General features: G+C 45.1%; 1 long non-coding RNA gene across 1 annotated transcript; it reads left to right on the plus strand.

Moving 5' to 3' along the window:
* The first annotated feature begins 204 nt into the window (after nt 1-204).
* Nucleotides 205-20,728, plus strand: LOC144682688 (uncharacterized). The gene is made up of 3 exons (XR_013577092.1): nt 205-289; nt 7,334-7,497; nt 20,666-20,728. It is a non-coding gene; the product is annotated as an uncharacterized LOC144682688 (long non-coding RNA).
* The last annotated feature ends 682 nt before the right edge of the window (nt 20,729-21,410 follow it).

Consider the following 21,410-nt stretch of genomic DNA (forward strand, 5'->3'; position numbering starts at 1 on the left):
GGTATTCCCCCATATTCAGCGTTAGTATGTTCCACATCCCTTACAATCAGGAGTTGACCTTACTGCGTAATATCTAAACCTAAAACAGAATGACCCAGGATTGTAAACTTGCAGCAATGAAACCCTTGTTACATGAACTGGGTAATGTAATCCCACATGTTTGACCACATGCACTTTCCAATCTTCTGAAAGGCATTCTGATGAGCACTTTATTGTTTAGATGAAATCAATTATAAAGCAGCAGGCTGATTTAATTTGCAAACAGTTGGGCCAAAAGTCCTTGGAGAGGGTATATGTTTTGTCTTGTGGTTCCTAGAAGTTTGAAATAATCACACTTTTAGACACATGTACTGGAACTTTCATCAAGTGTATTTTTCCAGGTCTCCATGTGCTGCAGAACAATACATTGTTAGGTCAGTACACTGTGTTGTAGTAGCGAGTGATGTGGCATCCTGAATACTGATGTATACATGTGCATGACAATATAGTTCCTATTTTTGAATGAGATAACAATATAACATCCCTCTTTAAAAATATAATACCTCTATATATCAGTATAAATGTGTTTCAATCATTAACTTTTTTTATACAGAGCTGGATGTTCATCTTTCTGGCAGGAATCGCAGGTCGGGCTATTTCCTGCATTGGAATCCCGCCTCCTGATTGGCAGCACCCACTCATGCTATCTAAATGGTAAAGTGGTGGGATTCAGGTGCGCTGCCTTCCACAGCAGGTCTGAGGCAGAGACAGAGGTGGGCAGGTACCGAGACAGCCAGGTTTAGGGCCATCTCTTTTCACAGAGACATCAGACTTCTTCTGGAAATGGGTGTGAGGACTCCTAACTCTCACCCCCTAACCCCTTCGCCACCCATATTCCCTCACCCTCCATACCCCCATAATCCCTCCACACCCCATGTCACCCCTTCCATATCCATTCGCCTGAATTCCACCATATATAGAACTTACAAGCCTATAATAACATTGGAAAATCTTTGCAAAGCTCATAAAACTGTCAAAACAAACAATCAGTAATTCAAAATACACTTAAAAAACCATAATCCTCTTTACTCATTATAAATATTTCCATATGACCCTCCCCATTATCCCACACCATTCAAAATTGCTGGCAGTGGGAATACAGCGGGAGTCTCAGAACTGGGTTCCGTCCTCCATTTGTAAGGCCAACCCAATGGCCCTATGCCAGGACAGGAAAATCCAGTCCATTATGTCTAATCTATAGAAAGTAACAATCAACCTCTATAATCAAACTGAATGCCTTATCAGTCTTCTATAGCTTGTTTCCTTTTCTTAGAAACGTTGGCCTGAATTTTTCAGGTGGCGGGTGGGCTTGGCGGGCTCAGTGGGAGGGGGCGGGGGAAGCCACCCGCGATCGGCTCCGCACCGCCAATTTATGTGGGCGGGCCAATTAAGTGCACGAAAGAGCGCTTCAGTCTCCCTGAGGCATTGAGCTGCCTCAGGGAGATTGAAGGGCTTTTGAAATTATTAAATAAAAGGTTTAAACATTTATTTAAACATGTCTTCTCATGTGACTGTGTCACATGAGATGGGACATGTTTTTATATTTATGAAACTTTTTTTATTTAATTAATAAAATCTTTAGGAAACCTCATCCTCCTCCTGGATGAGGTTTCCTAAAAAACGCAAAGACCACTTGGCCTTTTTGCCTGCCCGCCAGCCTTAATGTTGGACGGGCAGCATTTACAATCATCTTAATTAGTTCCTTAATGGCCTTAATAGGCCATTTACATATCGGCAGGCGTGCACCAGAGTCGGCTGCACGCCCGCCGAATGAAACATCACAACTGAGCACGATGACGTAGGGATGCACGCCTGACATCATTGCGCGTCATTTTATGCATAGACATGTCAGGCCCATCCCCACACTCCGACTGAAAAACCCTCCTGATGGTATTGCTTAGGTAGTAGGATATTGTACTCCCATCTCATGGATTTGGTATTCATCACCCACAGTGATGAGTTGGCATACTGCACTGGCGATGTTATATATGGTGTTCCTGGTGTTATAGGAGTTGTGCTTGATGTTGTTGATTTTGTGTCACTTGTTGACATTGAGGTCACACTGTTTGTTGGTGATGCTGTTGATGTTGTCTCTCTTTTAGTGATGTTGCTGATGACCTTTTCTGCTCAATTAGTTAAGATTTATGTCAAATAGAGGGCCAGAATTTCATGGAGCCAGGCTAGCTCCAGAAGACTTTAACAATGATGGTGGGACCTGATTCCAGGATTCCTGCTCCTATTCTCACTGCTGACAATTTTCGCTGGTGCAGGATAAGAGTGTGAGTCTCACTCCTGACCAGGCCCTCTCAATTGCAGGGGTAGGCTTTTCATTCCTGTTGTGTTACTGGGTTATTCACACAAACTTACCAAATGCACACTGATGAATGGCAACAATTACTTTGGGTTCTTTTTTTATCGAAGGCCCACAATACTATATGCAAGTTACGGGAGACCTCCACATGCATATCTTACTAGGGAATCAACACAACTCCAACTGCTGTGTCACATGCTGTATGACAACACTTTCTGCTGTGATGAGGCATACTCACCACCTATATATTCCATTAAAGCATATCACAACATCCCTGTTTTCCTTAAGTGAGACATTACATAATAAGAATGAATGCAGATAACGTAAGAGAATGGCTGTGAATGTTATTTATATAAAAATTAGACCTCCATCCATCATTTAAGAGTCCTGAAAATGTATATGTTGTTTAGTAACATGCCTGGACCTCATATAGTAAAACTCTTCTGAGATCTAGAATCATTACTATGGCGTTCTTGAGTTTTCGATGTAGGTGTATGGATATCCTACACGTTAGCACTGTGCTGGTTGTCATCACAGTGGTCTTCCACAATTTCACTCTCAAACCTCAGCCACGAACTTGTTCTTGATACTAATTTGATAAGATGCAGTTGGATAATTCCCTTAGTTGAAATCTGTTTCTTCTCAACATAGCTCTGTTAGATGTTGTGACTTCGTATGATCTTGGTTCGCTGTGGGAAACCAGGTTCCTTCTGTTGGGTGGATAACTCAAACCTTTTTCCCACATATAAGTGTAAGAGGTTCCCACTCCATTCCCCTTCCAAATGGTTCTTGGACTTTAAGATTTACAAAAAACAAATCGGACAGACACAGGGTTTGGCTCAACCAAAGATTAATGTTTTATTATGTGCACTAAGCCCCTAATACAGATACCTCTAATCTAGTTTAGACAACACAAACACAGAGTTACACAAAATTAAAATGAACTGGCTTCAGTTCAAGCCCTTCTGCGATTAGCTGAGGTGGACACCCCCAGTTCCCAGCTGACCTTTCCGTGATTTGACCTTGGTTCCTAGTTCACTCAGCAATGTCACCATGACTTGCTAAAAACCTTACTAGATTTATGGGCAGAACACTATATCTTGGTCCCAGGCCCTTACACACAAACCACTGTGATTTGACTGAAATAATTACAATCCTCAACCCGACTGGTTTGTCCAGTGTTGACTGTAGACCTGAGTCAGTCTGACCAATCCTGACCCTTCTTCCGACTACAGCACCATGCTCTGGTTTCATCCTCCTTTATAATAATCCATATTGCAAATGTCACAGACACACCCCACTGTTGCCACCCTGCTGAATCGCCCAGTGTTTAGTGCCTTGAAATCCTTTAGTTTATTCCATGTCCTGATCTAGTCAGGGCTGTAGACATATCCAGTTCTCATGTTATTTCCACAACAGGAGACAATGGACCCTACCCCATGGTGACGGATCACTGGCTCCAAAGGTGATGGGCATGTCAATGCTTTTCCTGCTTTGTTGACAGGTGTAAATACTGCGATGTAATGGCCATCGTCTGGGGCTGTTGTGCAAATGGAATTCCTAATTTCTGAATTGGCTTATGTGATGGCAACTGTCCTGTACCACTGAATCCTTTAACTACATCAGGCAAAAGCAGTTACCTTGCATCATTGTAGTGATAATGATCCCCTTTCCAGCCTCTCAATTGATTCAGTTCTGTTGCGATGTTTAGAATTAACCCCTTACTGCATGGCCTGCCTCTGTGTGTTTGTGCTGAGGTTGGCTTTTATGTTACAGTTCTTATGCCTGTGGTTTTTTGTGATTTTCATATTCTATACTTTTTCCAGTTGGAGGGGATTCCGAATCCACATAAGCGAGGCAATTCCGCTGCTTTCTTCGGATATGTTAATCGGCTCAATGGCCAGGATTCCCGGTCGGTGAGCAGGTGGGGGAGGGGGGGGGCAGGGGGCAAGGCCCGCTTGCCGACGCGTTAAATGACACGGGATGACATTGGGCGGAACTCCCCATGTCACCGCGCCCCATTTCAATTGTCAGGTGGGCGGGGGCTCAGCAGAATCAGCTGTGCGTCCGCCGACCTGTCGATGGCCAATTGAGGCCATTGACAAAGTCGTTAAACTAGTGAATGGACCTGCCCGTCCAACCTTAAAGTTAGCAGGCAGGCCAGGAGCCCTGAGGGGCATTGGAAAAAGCGTTAATGAAAGTGATGGACATGCCCCAAATCATGGACATGTCAGGGGAATTTTTCTTTTCTATTGTTAGCATTTTTAACTTTGGCGCTGATCTCCCTGAGGCTGCACTTAGTCTCAGGGAGATGAGTGTGGTCTTTTGTGTGCATGCGCAAAAGAGCGCACTCTCGGTTTAGGGACTCCCCCCCCCCACCCCCCACCTGCACAGGGAGCACATAGCACTTCCTTGCGGCCGTCACGCTGGGCGGGCCTTAATTGGCCTGCCCATGTAAAATGGCGGAGCGCCTCCAATTGGGGGCATGGATCGGAGATGCGTCTCCACGCGCCCGCTCCTAAACTTCCCTCCTAATGGGGGGATAATACTGCCCAATGTGTCTGACATAACCATCCTGTTCTCTGGCTTATGATGCACTTTAGAGTCACACCCTCAGATTTTGACTTTGTGATCTAATTGGCGTGCTTGTCAGAGATTTACAGATTTTGATTTCTAACGGCTTGTGATCCTCTATTTCTATTTGCTTTTGTTCTGGTTTCTAAAACTCTCCCAATTCTCAGGCTTACTACCATTCTTTTCAATATTATCAGCCTCTTCTTTTAATCTAATACTATCCTTAAGCCACTGAAGGATCTTTCTCACTGAGCTTTTGTTTTTTTTAATGCAATGTATCATTATTGAAAATATTGTATTGTTTCTTTAAATGTTTCCCAATGTTTATTTATTATTGTACCTTTTAGTTTATTTATCCAACCAACCATAGCCATCTCTCCCCTCATAACTATGTAATTGGCTTTGTTTTCATTTCAGATTCTTGTTTTGGATTTGGGTATTTCACTCTCAGACTTAATAAGGAATTAATTTGTATTATTATTTTTTTTTCCCCAGAGGGTCTTTTACCATGAAATTACTAATTAACCCTGCCTCATAACACCATACCAGATCTAAAATTGCTTTGTCCCCAGTTGGATCCACAATACATTTCCCCAGTACACTATTATCAAAACACTCTGAAAAGTCTTCTTCCAGAAAATTCAATTTGTCCAGACTATACGAAGATTAAAATCTAACCATGTTGAATTGCCTTTGTTACAATGCTTGTTTAATGCTCTGTCTAACAATATAACTTAGGGGGCCTACAAATTACCCCCATCAATATTTTGTGACCCTTGAAATTCCTAATATCCATCCATACTGATATACTTCCTGAACTTCTGAGCCAAGATCCTTTCTCAATAAGGTCCTTATGTCACATTTTACTATCAGGGTTACTACTCCAGCTTAAAAAGCTTTATCGTTGGTTGCCCCTCTCAATCTCCTGCAGGTCTGCTCTCAGGCTTTGTGTTATCCTCGGTTATTCTTCTTGCCCTCCCGCATATCCGCTCTTGACTCTTGCTTTATCCTGAGTCTGCTTCTCTCAGTCTCCTACAGATCCACTCTCAGGCCTTGTTTTATCCTTGGTCACTCTTCTCCTCTCTCACAGGCCTGCTCTCACACTCAGCCTAAATGGTGCTGATTTCTGTGTTGGTGATTGAAAGGATGAGAGTGAGTGATGGGTTCTCCTTCCCAGTTTGCTGAAGCAAGGCCCAAGACCTCTGATTGATATAGAAGCATGAGAGGTGGTCAAGGGTTGTCATTTAGTGACAAGGTTCACCAGTAGCAGATGAGTGGCAGCATTTTACAGCATCAGGTTATCATACCAAGTATGTGAGTGAGACAGTTAAGAAAAAGAGACAAAGAAGGGAAGATGACTGTGTGTGGTCTCCAGTCTTGTTATTTACAATGCAGCATGCCTACCTCCATTGGTGTTAGCAGTTGCATTGCTGCCAGACCTCCTCCTGATCGTGTCATTTTCCACCTGTTGGATTAGTGTGTGCACGTTGAAGGGAACTGAAAATGTATGAGGCAGCTTAGCATAGTGTGCGTGCTGAGAGGAACTAACAATTGGTGTGCGTGAGAGGAGGAAATAACTATGGGGGCAGTATCAAGTCCTGAATGCGAGCAAGAGCAGGTGCAGTAATGTGTCCTGTGGTGGTACCAAGAGAGACATAAGAAGAACAAGAGGGAAGGCTTGCTTGTGCTGGGATGCGCAAAGAGTAAGAGAGTTATAAATGAGAGTTTTACTTTAGCAGCTCAGGTGAGTTTTTTCAATTGTTGGCAGGGTCTTGGAACAATGATACTGTAATATATATGGTTTGCTACCCCTCTCCACTGTGTCTGAGAAATTTGTCTTGGCATTGGGAGCACATCACTATGGAAGAGGACCTTCTCCCTGCTGCTAACTTGCTCTGCAAATATTTCCATGGCAGCATGCACAAATTGTGGGGGTTGGCTGTGGTCAGCTCATCAGTAGACTATGAAAAACATGCTCTAGCAGGTGCAGGCTCCTTTATCACAGTGGCATCTCCACCAGATTTCCCAGCCTCCTATTGGGTGAGCTGCCTGTAAGGAATGTGATTACTGTTGGCAGCTCACCATAAATATTAAAATGAGGACCTATTATAAAGGTGGATCAGATCTCCCACCAACATTATTGCATGGGTAAAGTGAGTAAGCTGCCTGTCTGATCCACATGGTAACTGAAAATCTGTAACAGAAGGTGGAGGAGGCATCCAGGGTGAGGTCATGCCATTGGAAGCGCTGGCACCATATTTAAAGGGCTGCCAACGCTCAGTAAAATGGATTGTAACTGAAGGAAACTTTAATGGAAGGCCCAAATAAGAAAGCCTATCAAGGAATGGAAGAGGCAAGATCCCGATGGCCCCATGCTTCAGTGATGCCTCCTTGTGGTTTCTCCTCCAGGCTGCTTGGGCAAGATGGGAGGTCCTCCTCCCCTAGGACGGGGGGACTCCTGCCCACCAGACCAAACTACCCTGGACCAAGATTGCAGAGGAGGTCAGCAGCCATGAGGTCATTCCTCGAACCTGGTTGAAGTGCCACAAGCAGGTTAATGATAATCCACCAAGGTGAGTGCATCAAACATTGCTTTTCTGATGTGTGTCGATGCATGAGGTTGAGCTAGTTAGAAAAGGAATGTCAACCCAGTCAATAACGATGGGGCCAGACAGCAGCATTGCCTGGCATCAGCATGGCAGCATCTCACGACTTCCATCCATCAGAGTTGACTCCTGCACTGCTGCTTCTGAGTGGGGGCATGTAGGAGGCAATCGTGTGGCACCATCAAGGAGCTATTTTGTGTTTGCAGGAGAAAACTGCTCACAATGCCAAGAAAAGGGCCCAGGCAGGCGGTGATCTTTTGTTCCTCACTACCCAGACCACCCCCCCACCGACCCCCCTGCCATGGATGATGAGGTTTTGAAACTTGGAGGGCAGTATGGGGGCAGTTCCATTGCAGATGGTAAGACAGGATTAGTGACACGAGAGACTGAGTGGCCAAATGGATAGGCTCAGGAGAGTTGCTGGTGAAAATGAGGTATCATGCTCATGTGTCCACCACTGTTCACATGGAGCTTCACAGTCGGGAGCAGCCTGAAGGCTGAGGTGGCATGCGCATGATCCTTTAACTAACCTCCTCTCCGCAGGTTAACAGCTCCAAGACAGGGGGACAGCCATCCACTTCTGGCGAGGAGAGGTGCCCTCACAGAATGCGGCCTAACATCATTCCCCTGTACCTTCAGTGAAAGTACCCTCATGTTGGTGGATGTGCGCTCACTAGTAGATCTGGGATCATAATCTGGCAAGCACAGTACAACCTGAGCAGCTGACGGAGGCTGTGACAGCTGAGGGCACTGACACTCGGAAGGTTGTGGGAAGCCAGCTGCTGAGCCTCAGGCTGATGACATGCCTCTGGAGTTGTCAGCAAGGTGGCAGATGCTGAAGCAACATCAAGAGGTGAGAGAACATCTGGCAGAGATTTCCAGAGGCTATGCTGACCCTGGCACAATAAAGGAGTCCATGCAGGCCATGAATGCTACGATGGCTCTGGCGTGTGTCCATTTGGCTTCCTCCATTGAGAAATTAGTGATCCCAGTGGAGAGTCATATTCAATGCTGGAGATGCACGTGGACAAATATGCTGTTACTAGCCTCTTGTACTTTCTTTAACGTTGTCTGGGTGAGAGGGGGAGTGAGGCGTCTGGACTCACCATTAGGTCCTTGCACTCCTAAGGTTAACAGGGAGGTGCAAGTGTGCCTTGATAGGGAGGTGAAGTGGCTGTCTCATCTGGGGCTGCTCTCAGAGGGCTCCTGGTGTAGACAGTGACCCCTGAGCCCTCTGCCAGTGACACCAGTGCCTTACTTAACATATATGACAGAGGAGGCTCCTGCTCTTGTGTCACGGCATGCTGTGCTCTGTACAACCTGGAACCGCAGAAGGGAGTGGTTTTGAAAAATGAGGATGAGACCTTTGCTGGACCACAAGGAATGGCTCCAGCAGACCTATTAAGGCATCTGATCCGCATCTTCAGAAGTTCTATGGCCTGTCTGATGGTCGTTCGAGTTGTCCTGTGGTAGGAGTTGTACCTCCCCTCTGCTTGGGGTGTGCACATGCATAAAGAGCCATGCCTTCAGTGAGTAACCTTTATCACCCTGTATCCATCCTTGAAGGCATGCGGGGGCCTGAAAATGTCTGGCACCAGGGACTACCTTAGTATGTAGGTGTTGTGACTGCTTCCTGCAAATAGTTGCACACAACTGTAGGAACCTCGTGGTGGTCACAGACCAGTTGTACATTGAGCAAGTGGAAGCCCTTCCTGTTGATGAAAGCTGGAGCTTGGTCAATGCAGCCAATCCAGCAATGGCCCCAAAGCCTAGGGGCTTCTCAGCTAGTCTGTCCTGATCAGTGCAAAAGTGCACATATTGACTGGCCCTCCTGAGGATCATATTGGTGATCATCTTGACGCAGTGATGAGCCACAGACTGAGATCCCTGGAATGACCCTGAGTCATCAAAATTCAACACCATAGAATTAGTTGGCCATCACTTCTTATGATGCTGAGCTCATCCTTCATTATGGCACACAGCTCTGTGATGGTCTCCCTGGAGGGGTGCAGTCTTCAGAGACATTGCTGCTTTGATATTTGAAGGTAGTTGAACCTTGGTCAGTGGACCATCTCTGGCAGGTAATTTCTTCTTGGCATAGGAGGCCGGTTGCATATCCCTGAGTGCCATTCTCCTGCATTCGCACTCCTCCCTGTGGTGGCTGCCCCTCTGATTGCCGCTGCCACACTGCCTGGGGCTGTAGCTCTCTCCCGCTTTAACGCTTCTTCTCGCCGAAGGAACTAAACTTTGAGTAAATGAGGCCTGTAACAGGTCGGTGCAATCAATCTCCAGGCCTCTTACCTCCCGAACCATTCTCTGCAGCTCAGCCCACACACATGCCAGCTCCATTAAGGGACTCTGGCAGTATGCCTCCGCAGTTCGGCCAACATTTCTCCTTCTCCTGCCTGCATTCTCCCACTCTCCCTGCCAAGATATGCTCAGATTCAGCTAACATCTGGAGCCAGCATTGACCTCCTGTTAGCTCATTACCTCCTTGTATCTGGCAAGGCCCTGAAGCCCCGTGATTCCCATGCACACTTGGAAAAATTTGAAAACCTTGGTAATATCTAAGTTAATTGCCTGTTTACCAGGTTTTCCACAGGGCCTGAGTGCAAGGTCCTGCTGCCCTTCGCTATATTTGGCTGCAACGTGAAGACATCGGGCTTCCGCCTCGAAGCCTTCTGTCCCAATATTCTGACCCCTCCTGCCTCCCCTCCCACCTCCCCGTGGGCCAGGGAAATTCAGTCCACTCCCTTCAGCTTTACAAATAGCATAGATCCTGGGAAATCTTACTCTGCTTGTGTTTCCAAAGCAACTATCGGCGTGTATGAACCCTAAGATAACCGGGTGGAGATTCTAAAGCTGTATTAAAAAAAAACAATCTGCGTCTGAAATTATTACAAAATCTCATTCGTAGAAATTGCAGATTTGGCATTTTTTTGCTTCTTCCTGAAACCACAGTGCTGATGAGCCAATGAAACATCTGGGTTCAAATCGCTGAACCCGCAGAATTCAACTTCAAAGCCTCTCAGATCTTGGCATCAAAAATCGTTGCTATTTGGTAGGATTAGCTTTTGGTTAAACGTATGTAAACTGGTTTAAATCCTTGTACTTCAAACAATTTTGAATATTACCGATTCAGCCTTTTCTGCTAACTTGAACTGCGGATGCAGATCTATTTTTAAAAGTTTTCATTTTCTCCTTTAACAAAAACTTCAGATTCTCAGAGAGAGAGAGAGAGAGAGAAAAAAAAGCCCTGTCCTCATTTGATTAAGTCACAGTTTCTCTAGAAGTTTTTTTTTCCCATCAGTAATGGAAGAGGGAAAAATTCTGAAGGGAAAAATGAATGCATGGCTTTAGTGGTTGACAATATAAATCAAGTTGAACAGCGCACAAATGCGAGTTGACAGATTACTTCTGATGCAAATGTAAGCAATATTGTTGCAACACAGCTTTGGTATTCATGGCTTACTCAGCATTTGTGATAGAGTTACAGTTTTCTACAGATCCTCCTGGATAAAATAATGGAATTACAAGCAGGAGTATAAAACTCCAGTAGCAGTCAAATGACCTAAAATTAATTAATTAATTATACTGTCAAAGTACTGTCTGCAAAGCCAGGGAACATTAATTTTTAAAACATTTAATGACATAAATGGTACATTCTAAAACAGGACTATTTCACTGCAGGCCAGATTGTATTTTTAACCAGTGAATGATGATCATCTGAAGCAGAGAGGATAAAAATTAACAACATTGGTTCCAAAGTATTTATTAAGCCTTGGCAGAAGTCATAAAGAGATACATAGATCTCCTTCACAGAGGAAAAAGTGCAGATACAATCTACAGAAATGGAAAACAAATGTTTGATATAATGGATAGCTGGAATGCGCCTTGATGACAAATGCCATTGACACTTTATAAAACTACTTTATAGTCAACATCTGAAAGAAAGAAAATTAGGGAGCTTAGGTCTGTTTTAATCATTCCTCGCAGTGGTAGGTATTTACAAACCATGAAAATATCATTGCGTGACTCGATTTGATTGTCAACAGAGTTGCTTAAAGGGAAAAAGAAATTTGCACATGTACTTTTGGGCAGAGCGTAGAAGTTTCGAGCCAAAGCTGCTTCCAAAATTGAACTGGTGATGATGGGTAGGAACAGTGTGGTTTAATTCAACCATTCAGCTTTTCACCTTTGTCCTTAAATGAAGTCTAATATGAAGAGATGAAAATTCCTCGCAAAGGGGACCAGTAAGGGCTGTTTACCTTCACTTTCTGAGTGCAGCCTACCTGCATGGCAATCCAGCTGCTAGACCTTCTGGCCTCTTTCCTATATGGTCAATGATGTAGATGAGCCCCTTGCTGTAAAGGTGTCCACTATTATAAGACCATAAGACATAGGAGCAGAAATTAGGCCATTTGGCCCATCGAGTCTGCTCTGCCATTCAATTATGGCTGATAAGTTTCTCAAGCCCATTCTCCCACCTTCTCCCCGTAACCTTTGATCCCCTTGTCAATCAAGAACCTATCTATCTTGGTCTTAAATACAATCAATGACCTGGCCTCCACAGCCTTCTGTGGCAATGAATTCCATAGATTCATCAATCTCTGGCTAAAGAAGTTTCTCCTCATTTCTGTTCTAAAAGGTCTTCCCTTTACTCTAAGGCTGTGCCCTCGGGTCCGAGTCTCTGCTACTAATGGAAACATCTTCCCCACGTCCACTCTATCCAGGCCCTTCAGTATTCTGTAAGTTTCAATCAGATCCCCCCTCATCCTTCTAAACTCCATTGGGTATAGACCCAGCGTCCTCAAACGTTCCTCATATGTTAAGCCTTTCACTCCTGGGATCATTCTCGTGAACCTCCTCTGCACCCTCTCCAGGGCCAGAACATCCTTCCTGAGATATGGGGCCCAAAATTGCTCACAATATTCTAACTGTGGTCTGACCAGAGCCTTATAAAGCCTCAGCAGCACATCCCTGCTTTTATATTCTAGTCCTCTCGAAATAAATGCCAACATTGCATTTACCTTCCTAACTACTGACTCAACCTGCAAGTTAACCTTAAGAGAATCCTGGACTAGGACTCCCAAGTCCCTTTGCACTCCAGATTTCTGAATTCTCTCCCCATTTAGAAAATAGTCCATGCCTCTATTCTTCCTACCAAAGTGCATGACCTCACACTTCCCCACGTTGTATTCCATCTGCCACTTCTTTGCCCATTCTCCTAACCTGTCCAAATCCTTCTGCAGCCTCCCCGCCTCCTCAATACTACCTGTCCCTCCACCTATCTTTGTATCATCTGCAAACTTAGCCAGGATGGCCTCAGTTTCTTCATCTAGGTCATTAATGTATAACTATTGGTACGTACAACAGGGAACCTACTACCGACCTTGCAAACTTTGGTCCTGGGAGGGTCATCCTAGCATTTACGCCAAAACACCTTGTGACTGAAGGAAACCAAATGCAAAAATCATATAAATATATAAAGTGAAATGAATATAGGATGAAGGGTCAGTTTGGAGACGTGTTTCCTCTGGATGTAGCTATGGAGGTATGTTCACCAGCCATTAGACGATGGGAATTCACATTTTTGCACATCCCATGCATTGTGTGCAGGTCACAACTGCCAAAACTATCTGAGCAACGTTTCTCCCAAGTGTTAATGTTTTTAGTAGTGAGTTACCGATAAAAGAGTAGTTTAGAGTGTTAGAGAGAAATTCACCAAAAATACTAGCCTGTTGCTTGTTTTTTCTTGTTTTAACATACCGTGATTTCGCCTCATGTCACTACTTTTCATGAGGTATTATCCTCAGTGAGGAAGGACTCCAGCAACTGTTTCTAATAAAATGCTAGCGATGGGAAAGTTGCCACAGGGAAGATTTTCCATCAGAAAGTTTCACCTTTCTACTACAATCGGCAACAAAATTAATTGTCATCTAGAGGAAAACAAGTAAACTTGTCGAATTGTGAGCACAGCAAAATGAATAAGGTTGGAAAACATATTGTGAATGTTACATGCATTTTTTTTAAAGAACCTCAGTCTTTATAGATCTAGCAAACATTAATCACAAAAAACAATTATCTAATCATATTGAGCATCCGAGCCAATGTTCAGACCAATGCCTGTTGTAATAATTGCTCTAGCCTGGAGCTTACATTCAGGTGCAAAAGCAAAATACTTTAGACACAGGAAATCATAAATAAAAGCAGAAAATGCTGGAAAAACTTAGCAAGCCTGGCAGCATCTGTGCAGGAAATACTCAACAGATCTGGCAGCGTCTGTGGAGAAAGAAATAGAATTAATCTTTCAGGTCAGCAATAGTTATTACTCAGTTTGCCATTAATAACCCAGTTATACCTGACTGAACAAGGTGTAACTTTTTATGGGGTGACTGAGACGCGGGAGCAGGCAAGAGAAAGTTCTCACCAGGACAATTGATTTCACTGATTGCTGGCTCTTGGGGGGGGGAAGCAGGGGTGGCACAACACAGTGGGCGGCAGAGCTGTGAATAACGGGCAGCAACTTTGGGATTTCCATGTTAAGCTGCCCATGCATTAATTCCTGAAGTTGTGGTCAGTTTCAGAGGGGTAATGGTGGCAAACATTAACAGTTTGTTGTCAGACGCCCCTGCAATTTTAAAAATTCATTCATGGGATATTGTCTTGGCTGGCTGGGCTAGCATTTATTACCCATCCCTAATTACTCTTGAGAAGGTGGTGGTGAGCTGCCTTCTTGAACCGCTGCAGTCCATGTGGTGTAGGTACACCCACAGTGCTATTAAGAAGAGAGTTCCAGGATTTTGACCCAGCGACAGTGAAGGAACGACGATATATTTCCAAGTCAGGATGGTGAGTGACTTTGAGGGGAACTTCCAGGTGGTGATGTTCCCATCTATCTGCTGCCCTTGTCCTTCTAGATGGTAGTGTTTGTGGGTTTGGAAGTTGCTGTCCAAGGAGCCTTGGTGAATTCCTGCAGTGCATCTTGAAGATTGTGCACACTACTGCCACTGTGAGTCGGTGGTGGAGGGAGTGAATGTTTGTGGATGTGGTGCCAATCAAGTGGGCTGCTTTGTCCTGGACGGTGTCAAGCTTCTTGAGTGTTGTGTGAGCTACACTCATCTAGGCCAGTGGGGAGTATTCCATCACACTCCTAACTTGTGCCTTGTAGATGGTGGACAGGCTTTGGGGAGTCAGGAGGTGAGTTACTCATTACAGGACCTGCTCTTGTAGCCATGGTATTTGTAGCCATAGCTAGTCCAGTTCAGTTTCTGGTCAATGGTAACTCCCAGGATGTTGATAGTAGTGGGTTCAGTGAAGGTAATGCCATTGAATGTCAAAGGGTGATGGTTAGATTCTGTCTTGTTGAAGATGGTCATTGCCTGGCATTTGTGTGGCATGAATGTTACTTGCCACTTGTCAGCTCAAGCCTGGATATTGTCCATATCTTGCTGCATTTGTACATGAACTGCTTCAGTATCTGAAGAGTTGCAAATGGTGCTAAACATTGTGCAGTCATCAGCAAACTTCTCTACTTCTGACCTTATGATGGAAAGAAGGTTATTGATGAAGCAGCTGAAGATGGTTGGGCCAAGGACAATACCCTGGCGAACTCAAAATCCAGGTGAATGTATTCTAGATTTACTTCTCAACAATCAGCACACAGCACAATGTGGCAGACAGAGGGTTATGCCTTACAGGTCCCTATGCTAAGGTTTACAAGGTAAGGCAGTGTATTTTTTCTCAACTTCTTTCATGACCTCATCTCTTCCTATCTCTAGCTTCCTTCAGCTCTGCAGTACTCTGAGGTCACTCGCTTCAGTTCAGCCCCCTTGCACATCCCCAATTTTAATCGCTTCGCCAAATTGTGGCTGTGCTTTCAGCTGCAGAGGTTATAAGCTCTGGAATTCTCGCTCTCTGTCTCTCTAGTTCTCTCTGTTCCTTTAAAGCACTTCTTAAAGCGCATCTTTTCAACCAGCATTTCCGTCATCTCCAAAGTCCTTGAGCGTGTTGTATCCACTCAAATCTGTGCCTATCACTCCTGTAACATCCTGGACCAGACTTTATGCTCCCCTGCCGGTGGGTTTGAAGGTGGTGCACCATATAAAACCCAGTGAGTGGCCTTCCCACTGCCTGTCTGCCCACCCTGATCTGACTGAAATTTTAGAGGGGACTGGGGGAGGTACTGGGCAGCCACCAGCCCTTGGGCCTATTGAGGCCCTTAAATTGCCAATTAAGGGCCTCACTTTGCCACCACCGTTACTTTATGCACGGTGCGGGGAAGGCCCATGTCATGTGGGAAGCCTGGCAGCTTTAGTTGTGTGGGAAGTAACGGGCAAGGCGGGGGAGCCTCCTTTCAGGATCTCCTGTGGCCATCAGAAGCAGCCACCTTATGGTCATCTCTCCCTTTAACCTTCCCCCCGACTTCTTGTACCCGATCCCCTCTCACCCCTCACCCCGTCTCTGAGACCCCCAAGCCTGGATTTTTTTAAAATTTGTTCACGGGATGTAAATGTCATTGGCTAAGCCAGTGTCTATTGCCCATTTCTAGTTGCCCTTGAGAAGGTGGTGGTGAACTGCTTTCATGAACTGCTGCAGCCCATATGGTGCAGGTACACCCACGGTGCTGTTAGGAAGTGAGCTCCATGACTTTGACCCAGCGACAGAGTCAAAATGGTATTTGGCTTGGAGGAGAATTTGCAGGTGGTGGTGTTCCCATGCATCTGCTGCCCTTATCCTTCGAGATGGTAGAGGTTGTGAGTTGGAAGGTGCTGTAGAAGGAGCCTTGGTGAGTTGCTGCAGTCCATCTTGCAGACCAATACACTGCTGCCACTGTGCCTTGGTGGTGGAGGGATAGAATGTTTAAGATGGTGGCTGGAGTGCTAGTCAAGTGGGCTACTTTGTCCTGGATGGTGTCGAGTGTTGTTGGAGCTGCATTCATTCAGACAAAGGGAGGATATTCTATCATATTCCTGACTTGTACTTTGTAGATGGTGGAAAGGCTTTGGGGAGTCAGGAGGTGAGTTAGTCACTGCAGAATTCCCAGCCTCAGACTTGCGCTTGTAGCCACAGTGTTTTTATGGTGATCCAGTTCAGTTTCTGGTCAATAGTAACCCCCAAGATGTTGATAGTAGTGGATTCAGTGATGGTAATGCCATTGAATGTCAAGGGGAGATGGCTAGATTCTCTCTTGTTGGAGATAGTCATTGCCTGGCACTTATGTGGCACAAATGTTACTTGTCACTTGTCAGCCCAAACGTCAATATTGTCCATATCTTGCCACATTTGGACAAGGACTGCTTCAGTGTCTGAGGAGTTGTGAATGGTGCTGAACATTGTGCAAACATCAGCGAACTTCTCCACTTCTGGCCTTATGATGGAGGAAAGGTCATTCATGGAGCAACTGAAGATGGTTGAAACTAGGGCACGGTCCTGAGGAACGCATGGAGCAATGCCCCGGGACTGAGACGATTGACCTCCAACAACCACAGCCATCATCCTTTGTGCTAGGTATGTTTCCAACCAGTGGAGAGCTTTCCCCCTGATTCCTATTATTTTATCATGCATCTTTAGCTTTTGCCCCTCCCCCCACCGCAACCCTATCCTTGTGCATTTCTTTTATCAAATACTGCAACCTGTCCAGACAGTGGTGGGAGAGGAAATAGCTCTTCCTAAGAGTAGGAAGACGGTGATGAAGAACACACTCACTCGCTTTCACACTTGCAGCCACCAGGACAGATACTGACAGTGTTACTTTAAAAGATAGCTTAGAGGCAGACCTGCATGTGGTGAGATGTTGGTCAGGAGTGGCCTTCCGACAGGGCAGAGGTCAAGGATGATGCAGGTGCCAGCTTGCTGGAGGGCAGGTCACACATGAGTTCTGCTTCTAAGAACTCAGATGAATATTTTGATGGGTGGGGTACAAAAGAAGGCTGATGAGACTACATGGTGAAATGCTTGGTTCATTGGGAAGCCTTCCAGAAAGCCTGGTGCATTGTCTAGGAGCATAGAGGAGTCCGGCACTAACTTGGTATGCGGCTCCTCTCAGGGCTTGGAGCTCATCCTTTCCAGCATCAAAGTGTAGTCAACTCCATTAGCACAGCTGCAGACCCAACCATCATGCAGCAATCCTTGCAGCACATGAAGAAGCCACCTAGCACCTGGGTCCTACAGTGGAAACTGAGGCATCTGTAATGAAATGTTAGCATGCTACCGTGGAAGCTCAGACTGCTGTGATCATAGCTGCAAACACCAGTGTTCAAAGAGGCTTGCATGGTGTCACAGCAGGCCACCAACCTGTCCTCCAGCAGATACTAAGGTTGTTGAGGAGACACCATAGGGGAGAGGCAATGGCTCCGTGGAGCACAAACCTGCTATACTCACTCAGGATGACGACATTTCTCCTCTCACCACTGCCACTCCACCAGTGCCTTGCACTGCCCATGCTGGGGTGTTACAGCCCAAAGCTGGACCATAGAGGATTAGAGCTGCTCAAGGTCATTCCACAAGACCCTTTGCAGACTCCGCCACTGAGAGTCAGCAGCCTTCCACTAGCCATGCTGCAGTCACTGAGGTAACATTGCACAGGAGCACTAGGAAAGTAAAAGGCACACAACAGACATACAGTATGGGAATGTACAAGGGTGATTTATTGTTCTTTGTATGCATTATGGCATGGTTTCATTTATAAATTAGATTTGGCATGTTTGTTTTGTGTTGATCACAAAGACAGTGTGATGGTCAGTAACAGAGGGAAGGTAAGATGTGAGACGGTTGGTAAATGGGAATATTACTGGTATCACAGCTAAATGGTTAATTGCTGACAGCCTAGGCAGAAGGGGGCTGTGTTTGTTGCTTCCTACCTTTTTTCTCCCTTTTGCTTCTAACTTCCCCTGCTCCTCAGCTGCCCATTGGTTTGGCTGGTGACGAGGGCTGTGCCCTGATGATGGCATGGTTTTGCCACAGACAATGATGAATCTTGACACAGGCTCTGCTGAGTGCTTCAAGAGTCTTCCAGCGTGGTCCCGGCACCAGAAACATTGTTTCACAATCCCAATCGTCTACTCTATTACATGTGGTAGCATAGCTCTCATTGTATGCATGTTGTCAATGTATGTTTGGATTATGCTGCTATGTCATGAGCCATGTTGTCAAAGGATAGCCCCATTGCACAGTAGTAACCTTCAGGCTTGTCAAGGTGGCTCAAATGTAGATGGTACAGTGGACTGCCATAGAATGAAGGCCTCAGGATTGCTCTCAGGATACCAGGCGTTAATCTACATGGTATGCTGCATTTGGTCACATACCAGCTGGATGTTGTGTGAGTGGAATTTCTCAGTTGTGGACATCTCAGATTTGACACGCAGCATCTACAAAGTACATGCAGACAATGGCACCTTGGAAAAGCTTGCAGTCCTCATGAAACCGTGTGTTCACTCTGCCTGATTTTCAGTGTCAGTCAGGCTCAGTGGTAGCACCCTTGTCTCTGAGTCAGCAGATTGTGGGTTCAAATTCTAATCCTGGATTTGAGCACAACGATCCAGGTCAGTAGAGAGGGAGTGTTGCACTGTTGAAAGTGCCATCTTTCAGATGAGATGTTAAACCCTCTGCTGTCTCAGGTTGGTTTAAATGGCACCAAAGCATTATTTTGAACAAGCACAGTTATCTCCAGTGTCCTGAACAATATTTATCCATCAATCACAAAAAACAGATCATCTGGTCATTATCCCATTGCTGTTTGTGGAAGTTTGCTGTTGCAAATTGATGGCCAAGTTTCCTACGTTATATCAGTGACTCCACTTTAAAACTATTGCATTAACTGTAAAATGCTTTTGGATGTCCAGTGGTTGTGAAAGATGCTATAAAAATGCAAGTCTTTCTCTCTCTGCTCTGACAAGAGAGGATGAAATGTATTCAGCTCTTTTTGAATACAGAGACCTGCCTTATGCAACAGTGGATGGTGAACTGGAGGGTGTTGCAAATATTGCCCCTCCTCCAACTTGGAAGGAACTGCTCCAGCCACCTTTGCAACCACTGACAATACCATCCTTGCCCTACTCTGAGTTTGCAGTTGTGGCTGCAGCAGATGGCAGATTCCAGTGAGGATGCCTTACTGAAGTGCAGATATTGGACACCCTATTCCTTACAGAGGTTCAGGTAGGAGATTTGCTCCCTGAACACCCTCAGCAGATATGGTCTCTTGCTCAGAGCCCTTCTTTCCATCTTCAGTCTTCCAGCAGCTTGTCTTGTTCTATCTTTTACCCTCATCAAGTTCAACCACTAGGGGAATGCCTGTTAATGCACCCATTGCAGGGTCTCCAGGAAATCTCTGGGAAACATCATGGGTCTCCACCCACTTTTTCTTTTGCTTTGCATCTCAAAACAGTGTGTTTCCCAGGCACGAAAGAGAAGAAAATGTGTACTTTGAAGGTTTTGGGGCTGAAATATCTGGGCTGGCTTCTGCTGTGGGCTTTGGCATTGATCACCATGCCAAATTGCCAGGAGAGGCTTATTGTCATGGACATATTGGGTGGCCAATGCTTGTAGTGGTGCACAGAGACACCTATCCCGATGAGCTGATGGTAGGAGGTCTTGGGAGAGCCAAAGAAGGTTTCTAAGGGAATAAAGAAAGCAGCACGTTCCCAATAATTGATTGGTAACCTTGAAACTTTCCTAATGTCTTATATGAGACATGCAAGCTTGGGTGCTGCTGGGTGGCACACTGGATGGAATTCCTAGGGCAAATCCACAGACATATTTTCTAACTGTATAGGTAAGGAAGATCCCCCTCCTCCCTTGGAATCTGAGGTGGCTAACAGATGGGCTAAAACCTGACAGATCCGGGTTCTGCTCCAGATTCTTGGCACCCTACGGGCAATCAGCCTGGGTTGTGCCCTCCTGAACCCCAGGGTCCCTTAATGTTTATAATGACTTCTCAACAGGTAAGAAAGAAACAAAATGAATTCTAAGAAAATTTGATTGAGGAAACATACGTTCCTGGTAAATCCACACAGTGAAGCAATTGGAAAGCTTTTCATTTTTGCCATAAATAACATTTTTACAGTTGTCACCTGATACTAACAACACTCACAATTGTTTTTGCACCGCAGCTACTGAGGAATGTCATTATTTTCAGCTGTTCAGACGGTGTAAGGGGGCAGCCTTGGCAGCTGGAGGAGAAGGTTAGAAGAGAGAACTGGCCTCCAAAGCAGTGATTTCTTTTCCTGATAACTGGAAACCCTGCGGGATAGAAGCAGAGACAGTTTGCTGCCGTTGTAATTTAAACAATCTATGTAATGGCTCTCTAATTTAAAAATAAAAAAAAATTGGTGTGCTATTTATACCGTAATGATGTGAAAAACAGTAAGGAATACCTAAACCAGCTTGCCACAACTTTGGCATCATCACACATGGTGTAGAAACCGCTGGCTAGACTTTAAACTGTAGGTATGCTTGCTGAGACTTATACATACATATTCCTTGTTTGTAAGTCTTTATTGCAGACCCAGTTGGGAAAAGACCACTTTCTCAAAATATTATAAAAAGGCTCTGCTTAAATTTATGTATAAAATGCCATTCGGGTACTTTATGAAGCTGACTTGACACCACACGTGTGGAATAAACTTCCAGACAGACTGCTGAGGGTAGAAGTCCTGCAATGATCTAAGAAACAAGTGAACACTCCAGTTGGGATCAATTTGAATCTCTTGAGGTGGATGAATTAAGATGGATTGAATGGCTTGTATTTACATTATAATTTTGTGATTTTGTATTGGAGAAAATTTTCGACTTTGCCCCAGAACTGGCACAAAGCGGATGGAGCATTTGACTTGCCAGACAGTTGCTGTGAGAAACCTGAATTGCTTTCATGGTCGTGCCTT

This window comes from Cetorhinus maximus, chromosome 1 (genome assembly GCF_964194155.1).
Source record: "Cetorhinus maximus chromosome 1, sCetMax3.hap1.1, whole genome shotgun sequence".
NCBI classification, from domain to species: Eukaryota; Metazoa; Chordata; class Chondrichthyes; order Lamniformes; family Cetorhinidae; genus Cetorhinus; species Cetorhinus maximus.